General features: G+C 44.7%; 1 protein-coding gene across 1 annotated transcript in view; it reads left to right on the top strand.

Moving 5' to 3' along the window:
* Nucleotides 1–8,164, top strand: part of dnah1 (dynein, axonemal, heavy chain 1) — a 420,700-nt gene that overhangs the window by 151,230 nt on the left and 261,306 nt on the right. The window lies entirely within an intron of this gene.

The following is an 8,164-nucleotide window of genomic DNA, read 5'->3' as shown; positions in this document are numbered from 1 at the left end:
CGTAGAGGACCCAGCACCGATCCTTGTGGCACTCCACTGGTCACAGGCCTCCAGTCTGAAAAACAACCCTCCATCACCACCCTCTGTCTTCTACCTTTGAGCCAGTTCTGTATCCAAATGGCTAGTTCTCCCATGAGATCTAACCTTTCTAATCAGTCTCCCATGGGGAACCTTGTCGAACGCCTTACTGAAGTCCATATAGATCACATCCAGCACTCTGCCGTCATCAATCCTCTTTGTTACTTCTTCAAAACACTCAATCAAGTTTGTGAGACATGATTTCCCACGCACAAAACCATGTTGACTATCCCTAATCAGTCCTTGCCTTTCCAAATACATGTACAACCTGTCCCTCAGGATTCCCTCCAATAACTTGCCCACCACTAAGGTCAGGCTCACTGGTCTATAGTTCCCTGGCTGGTCCTTACCAACTTTCTTAAAGAATGACACCATGTTTGCCAACCTCCAGTCTCCTCACCTGGGACTATCGATGATATAAATATCACAGCAAAAGGCCCAGCAATCACTTCTCTAGTTTCCCACAGAGTTCTCGGGTACATCTGATCAGGTCCTGGGGATTTATCCACATTTATGTGTTTCAAGGCATCCAGCACTTCCTACTCTGTAACATGGACATTTTGCAAGATGTCACCATCTATTTTTCTACAGTCTATATCTTCCATATCCTTTTCCACACTAAATACTGATGCAAAATACTCATTTAGTATCTCCCCTATTTTCTGCCTTGCTGACCTTTGAGGAGCCCTATTCTCTCCCGAGTTACCCTTTTGTTTTTAATGTATTTGTAAAAGCCCTTTGGATTTTCCTTAATTCTATTTGCCAAAGCTATCTCATGTCCCCTTTTTGCCCTCCTGATTTCCCTCTTAAGTATAGATTAGACTGGATTACCTAAAGTGTAGGACCAGGCCCTTCGGCCCAACAAGTCCACACCGACCCTCCAAAGAGTAACTCACCCAGTCCCAGTATACTCCTACTTCCTTTATACTCTTCTAAGGATTCACTCAATCTATCCTGTCTATACCTTACATATGCTTCCTTCTTTTTCTTAACCAAACCATCAATTTCTTTAGTAATCCAGCATTCCCTATACCTACCAGCCTTTCGTTTCACTCTGACAGGAATATACTTTTTCTGGATTCTCGTTATCTCATTTCTGAAGGCTTCCCATTTTCCAGCCGTCCCTTTACCTGCGAACATCTGCCCCCAGTCAGCTTTTGAAAGTTCTTGCCTAATACCATCAAAATTGGCCTTTCTCCAATGTGGAACTTCAACTTTTAGATCTGGTCTATCCTTTTCCATCAGTATAGCTGAGATCTCCTTACAAGTTTGTTTCTCAATTTCCCTCTGACTATTGGGGGGTCTATAATACAATCCCAATAAGGTGATCATCCCTTTCTTATTTCTCAGTTCCACCCAAATAACTTCCCTGGATGTATTTCCGGGAATATCCTCCCTCAGCACAGCTGTAATGCTATCCCTTATCAAAAATGCCACCCCCCTCCTCTCTTGCCTCCTTTTCTATCCTTCCTGTAGCATTTGTATCCTGGAACATTAAGCTGCCAGTCCTGCCCATCCCTGAGCCACGTTTCTATCGTTATGATATTCCAGTCCCATGTTCCTAACATGCCCTGAGTTCATCTGCCTTCCCTATTAGGTCCCTTGCATTGAAATAAATGCAGTTTAATCTATTAGTCCTACCTTGTCCCTGCCTGCCCTGACTGTTTGACTCGCTTCTGTTCTCAACTGTACCAGTCTCAGATTGAAATCTTTCCTCACTATCTCCCTTGGTCCCCCCAACCCCCTATCTTACTAGTTTAAATCCTTGGTCCCCCCAACCCCCTATCTTACTAGTTTAAATCCTCCTGAGTAACTCTAGCAAATTTCCCTGACAGGTAAAAACAATGACTGCAGATGCTGGAAAGCAGATTCTGGATTAGTGGTGCTGGAAGAGCACAGCAGTTCAGGCAGCATCCAAGGAGCTTCAAAATCGACGTTTCGGGCAAAAAGGGCTTTTGCCCGAAACGTCGATTTCGAAATTTCCCTGCCAGTATATTAGTCTCCTTCCAATTTAGCTGCAATCCGTCCTTCTTGTACTGGTCACTTCTACCCCAAAAGAGATTCCAATGATCCAAAAATGTGAATCCTTCTCCCATATACCAGCTCGTCAGCCATGCATGCATCTGCACTATCCTCCTGTTCCTACCCTTACTAGCTCGTAGCACTGGGAGTAATCCAGATATTACTACTCTCAAGGATCTCCTTTTTAAATTTCTGGCTAACTCTCTGTGATCTCCCTTTAGAATCTTAACCTTTTCCCTTCCTATGTCGTTGGTTCCAATGTGGATAATGACCTCTTGCTGGCTGCTCTCCCCCTTGAGAACATTCTGCACTCTCTGAGACATCGTTGATCCTGGCACCAGGGAAGCAACACACCCCATTCTGCTTTTTCGCTGCTGGCCGCAGGAACATCTGTCTGTACCTCGGACTAGAGAATCCACTAACACAATTGATTTCTTGGAACCGGACGTACCCCTCGTTTCATTAGATCCAGTCTCCATACCAGAAACTTGGCTGTTCGTGCTACGTTCCCCTGAGAATCCATCATCCCCTACATTTTCCAAAACAGCATACCTGTTTGAAATGGGTATATCCAGAAAAGACTCTTGCACTAGCTGCCTACCTCTCTTACCTTTCCTGGAGTTAACCCATTTATGTGACTGTATCTGAGACATTCCTCCCCCCCCTTCCTATAACTGCCAACCATCACATACTGTTGCTGTTGCAAATTCCTCATTGCTTATAACTGTCTCTCCAACCGATCCATTTGCTCTGATAAGATTCGCATCCAACAGCATTTATGGCAGATATAATCTGCAGTAACCCTTAAACTCTCTTTAAACTCCCACATCTGACAAGAAGTACATAGCACTGCAAAGACCATTTTGGCTCCATCACAATCTACAGACCCAGAAAATAACACCGTCTTATTCCTCTACAAAACACTGCCCCAGGTTAAATTGGCCGCCTTAATTTCTCTGCCCCTCTTACCCATTCCAACTTCTCTCCATCCGAACTTTCTGCCCTTCGCTCCCTTAGGTCCAACCCCAACCTTGTTATCAAATCTGCTGACAAAGGGGGTTGCCGTCTGGCGTACTGACCTTTACCTCGCAGAGGCTGAGTGCCAACTCTCAGATTCCTCCTCCTACCTCCCCCTGGAGCATGACCACACCACTGAGCATCAAGCCATTGTCTCCAACACCGTGACTGACCTCATTTCCTCCGAACGCCTCCCCCCCCGCCCACAGCTTCCAACCTCATAGTCTCCCAACCCCGGACAGCCCGCTTCTACCTACTCCCCAAAATCCACAAGAAGGACTATCCCGGCAGGCCCATTGTGTCAGCATGCTCCTGCCCCACTGAACTTATTTCCTCCTTACTCCTCTGGTTTACTCCCTCCCCATCTACATCCGGGATCCCTCTGATGCCCTGCGACACATTGACAGCTTTCAATTCGCAGGCCCTAGCCACCTTCTATTCACTATGGACGTGCAATCTCTTTACACCCCAATCCCACACCAAGATGTCTTGAAAGCTCTTCACTTCTTTCTCGAAAAGAGGCCCAAACAATCTCCATCCACCACCACTCTCCTCCACCTGGCTGAACTTGGTCTCTCTCTCAACAACTTCTCCTTCAACTCATCCCATTTTCTCCAAATCAAAGTTGTAGCAATGGGTACCCGCATGGGTCCTAGCTATGCCTGCCTTTTCATGGGGTATGTGGAACATTTCTTGTTCCAGGCCTACCTGGGTCCGCTCCCACAACTGCTTTATCGGTACATCGATGACTTTATTAGTACATCGATGACTTTATTAGTACATCGATGACTATTTCGGTGCGGCTTCATGCTCTCGTCCTGATCTGGAAAAATTCATAAACTTCACTTCTAGTTTCCATCCCTCCATCACCTTCACCTGGTCCATCTCCAACACTTGCCTTCCTTACCTTGACCTTTCTGTCTCCATTTCCGGCAATAGTCTATCCACTAATATCCATTACATTCCCACTGACTCCCACAGCTATCTGGACTGCAGCTCTTCTCACCCTATGTCCTATAAGGACTCTATCCCATTCTCCCAGCTCCTTTGCCTCCGCCACATTTGTTCCGATGAGGCCACTTTCCAAAGTGGTGCTCTTAATATGTACTCCTTCTTCTCCAACCGTGGCTTTCCACCTACAGTTGTTGACAGGGCTCTTGACAGCGTGCGGTCCATCTCCCGCGCCATGACCCTCACTCCCAGAACAAGGATAGGGTCCCTCTTGTTCTCACCTTTCACCCCACCAGCCTTCACATGCAAAGAATAATCCTCCGCCATTTTCACCAACTCCAACACGACACCACCATTAAACATATCTTCCCTTCTCTCCCCCTGTCTGCATTCTGCAGAGATCATTCCCTCCGGAACAACCTAGCCCACTCCTCCATCACACTTAACACCTCTCCCATCACACACGGCACCTTCCCATGCAATCACAGAAGGTGCAACACCTGCCCCTTTACCTCTTCCATGCTCACCATCCAAGGCCCCAGACACTCATTTCAGATTAAGCAGCGTTTCACTTGTACCTCTTTCAATTTGATCTATTGTATTCGTTGCTCCCAATGTGGTCTCCCCTATATCAGAGAGACATAACGCCGACTGGGTGATCGCTTTGCTGAGCACCTTTGGTCTGTACGCAACCAGATCCCAGACCTTCCTGTGACTTGCCACTTTAACACACAATCCTGCTCCTATGCCCACATGTCTGTCCTTGGCCTGCTGCAATGTTCCAGTGAAGCTCAACACAAACTGGAGGAACAGTATCTTCTGACTAGGCATGTTACAGCCTGCCGGTCTCAACATTGAATTCAACAACTTCAGATGATTATCCCACCTCGACCCCTCTGTTTTCATTCTGCTCCGTAATTTTATTTCATTTATTTTATTTATCTTTTTTTATTTTTTTTTTCACTGTTCTGTACCTCTTATTTCTTGATTATCGCTCTTTCGCTCCCCACTCTCTCATCACCTTTTTCCTCTCCTCTTCCCCCTTTGCTACCCTTCTCCCCTGTTTTCCATTTTGCCTCTGCTTCACCCATCGCCCCCATCCCCCACAGATTTTGTCACATAGCACTGGCTTCAGCCTTGGTCATTCACAGCTCCTAATCTCCCTATAATCTCTCTATGCACTGTCATTATCATCTCTTTATTGCTACCTTTGCTTCTGGAGCCATGACTCACCTTCTCTTAGCTTAGTATAAATACCTCCCTCTTTCTCCCTTTTTTTGGCTTTGACAAAGGGTCAGTCAGACTCGAAACGTAAGCTCTTTTCTCTCCTTACAGATGCTGCCAGACCTGCTGAAATTTTCCAGCATTTTGTCTTTTGGTTTCAGATTCCAGCATCCGCAGTAATTTGCTTTTACCCAGGTTAAATTAGTAGTTATGGCTTATATTTTAAGTTTAATCAAGAGACGTATCTCCAAAAACAAAATAGCAAGAAAGAACCCACTCTACTCACTATTGCAGCCTTTCTATTGGACACACTTAAAACTATGATTAACTTATCTGATTCTGTGCTGTGAACTTCGCCCAACAGTTCCTCCAAGATCAGTTGTGAATTTGACTGTTTGTCAATTTTCCCAGATGCACTCCAATGTCGAGCGATGCATGAATTCGAAACAGCAAAGGCAGTAGCTGTGCAGGTTTTCTCTCTCTCTCTCTCTCCCTCTCCCTCTCTCCTGTACTGTCCTCACCATGTGCTTCCTTTGTTTTTTCTTTTCCCTTTTAAAACTGCTGTTATTTTGGCTTCTTTTTTCCAAAGTTCCAAAACAATGCATCAGCATATAAAACAGTTATTGCTGCTCCTGGAATTCGAGGAAATCACCTCTAGCATCTAAAATACCTCAAAAAAGGAGCAACTATTACAGCCAGAAATTTTTCCCGTCCTCCATCTTGGATTACCCAGCATCATGTACAGCGTAGAAACAGACCCTTCCGTCCAACCCGTCCATGCCGACCAGCTATCCAAACCCAATCTAGTCCCACCTGCCACCGGCCCATATCCCTCCAAACCCTTCCTAATCATATACCCATCCAAATGCCTCTTAAATGTTGCAATTGTACCAGCCTCCACCACTTCCTCTGGCAGCTCATTCCATACACGTATCACCCTCTGCGTGAAAAAGTTGCCCCTTAGGTCTCTTTTATATCTTTCCCCTCTCACCCTAAACTTATGCCCTCTAGTTCTGGACTCCCTGACCCCAGAGAAAAGACTTTGCCTATTTACCCTATCCATGCCCCTTAAAAATTTGTAAACCTCTATAAGGTCACCCCTCAGCCTCCGACGCTCCATGGAAAAGAGTCCCAGCCTGTTCAGCCTCCCCGTATAGCTTAAATCCTCCAACCTTGGCAACATCCCTGTGAGTCTTTTCTGAACCCTTTCAAGTTTCACAACATCTTTCCAATAGGAAGGAGACAAAGTTGCATGCAATATTCCAACAGTGGCCTAACCAATATCCTCTACAACCGCAACATGACCTCCCAACTCCTGTACTCAATACTCTGACCAATAAAGGAAAGCATATCAAATGCCTTCTTCACTATCCAATCTACCTGCGACTCCACTTTCACGGAGCTATGAACCTGCATTCCAAGGTCTCTTTGTTCAGCAACACTCCCTAGGACCTTACCATTAAGTGTATAAGTCCTGCGAAGACTTGCTTTCCCAAAATGCAGCACCTCGCATTTATCTGAGTTAAACTCCATCTGTCACATCTCAGCCCATTGGCTCATCTGATCACGATCCTTTTGTAATCTGAGGTAACATTCTTCGCTGTCCACTACACCTCCAATTTTGGTGTCATCTGCAAACTTACTAACTGTACCTCTTATGCTCGCATCCAAATCATTTATGTAAATGGCAAAACGTAGAGGACCCAGCACCGATCCTTGTGGCACTCCACTGGTCACAGGCATCCAGTCTGAAAACCAACCCTCCACCACCACTCTCCATCTTCTACCTTTGAGCCAGTTCTGTATCCAAATGGCTAGTTCACCCTGTATTCTGTGAGATCTAACCTTGCTAATCAGTCTCCCGTGGGGAACCTTGTCGAACCCCTTACTGAAGTCCATATAGATCACATCTGCTGCTCTGCCCTCATCAATCCTCTTTGTTACTTCCTCAAAAAACTCAATCAAGTTTGTGAGACATGATTTCCCACACACAAAGCCATGTTGACTATCCCTAATCTGTTCTTGCCTTTCCAAATACATGTACATCCTGTCCCTCAGGATTCCCTCCAACAACAACATGCCCACCACCAACGTCAGGTTCCCTGGTCTATAATTCCCTGGCTTGTCCTTACCACCTTTCTTAAGCAGTGACACCACGTTAGCCAACCTCCAGTCTTCATGCGTTTCAAGATATTCAGCACTTCCTCCTCTGTAATATGGACATTTTATGGACATTTTCCAAGATGTCACCATCTATTTCCCTACAGTCTATATCTTCCATATCCTTTTCCACACTAAATACTGATGCAAAATGCTCATTTATTATCTCCCCCATTTTCTGTGGCTCCACACAAAGGCCACCTTGCTGATCTTTGAGGGGCCCTATTCTCTTCCTAGTTACCCTTTTGTCCTGACTGTATTTGTAAAAACTCTTTGGATTCTCCTTAATTCTATTTGCCAAAGCTATCTCATGTCCACATTTTGCCTTCCTGATTTCTCCCTTAAGTATACTCCTACTTCCTTTATACTCTTCTAAGGGTTCACTCGATCTATCCTGTCTATACCTTACATATGCTTCCTTCTTTTTCTTTTTTTTTATAGATATTTTTATGAGAAATTTAACATTTTTACAAGTTTACAAAAATAAACTAAACTCTCAAATACAAACATTGATATATAATTAAATCAAATATACATTAGCCAAAATTTAACAAAAGAAAAAAAAATACCGAAAAAGAAAAAAAAACAAAACTCAACCGTCTACTAATCTAACCTACAACTAACCAGATTGTATATTTAAGTCTCTTACATGCTTGGAATGTGTTAACATCAAATGTAATAAAACCCGTATTCGTGCGGGATTCCTCTCCCC

The sequence above is a fragment of the Chiloscyllium plagiosum genome, chromosome 18 (assembly GCF_004010195.1).
Source record: "Chiloscyllium plagiosum isolate BGI_BamShark_2017 chromosome 18, ASM401019v2, whole genome shotgun sequence".
NCBI classification, from domain to species: domain Eukaryota; kingdom Metazoa; phylum Chordata; class Chondrichthyes; order Orectolobiformes; family Hemiscylliidae; genus Chiloscyllium; species Chiloscyllium plagiosum.
This window is presented reverse-complemented; position numbering and strand designations above follow the sequence as displayed.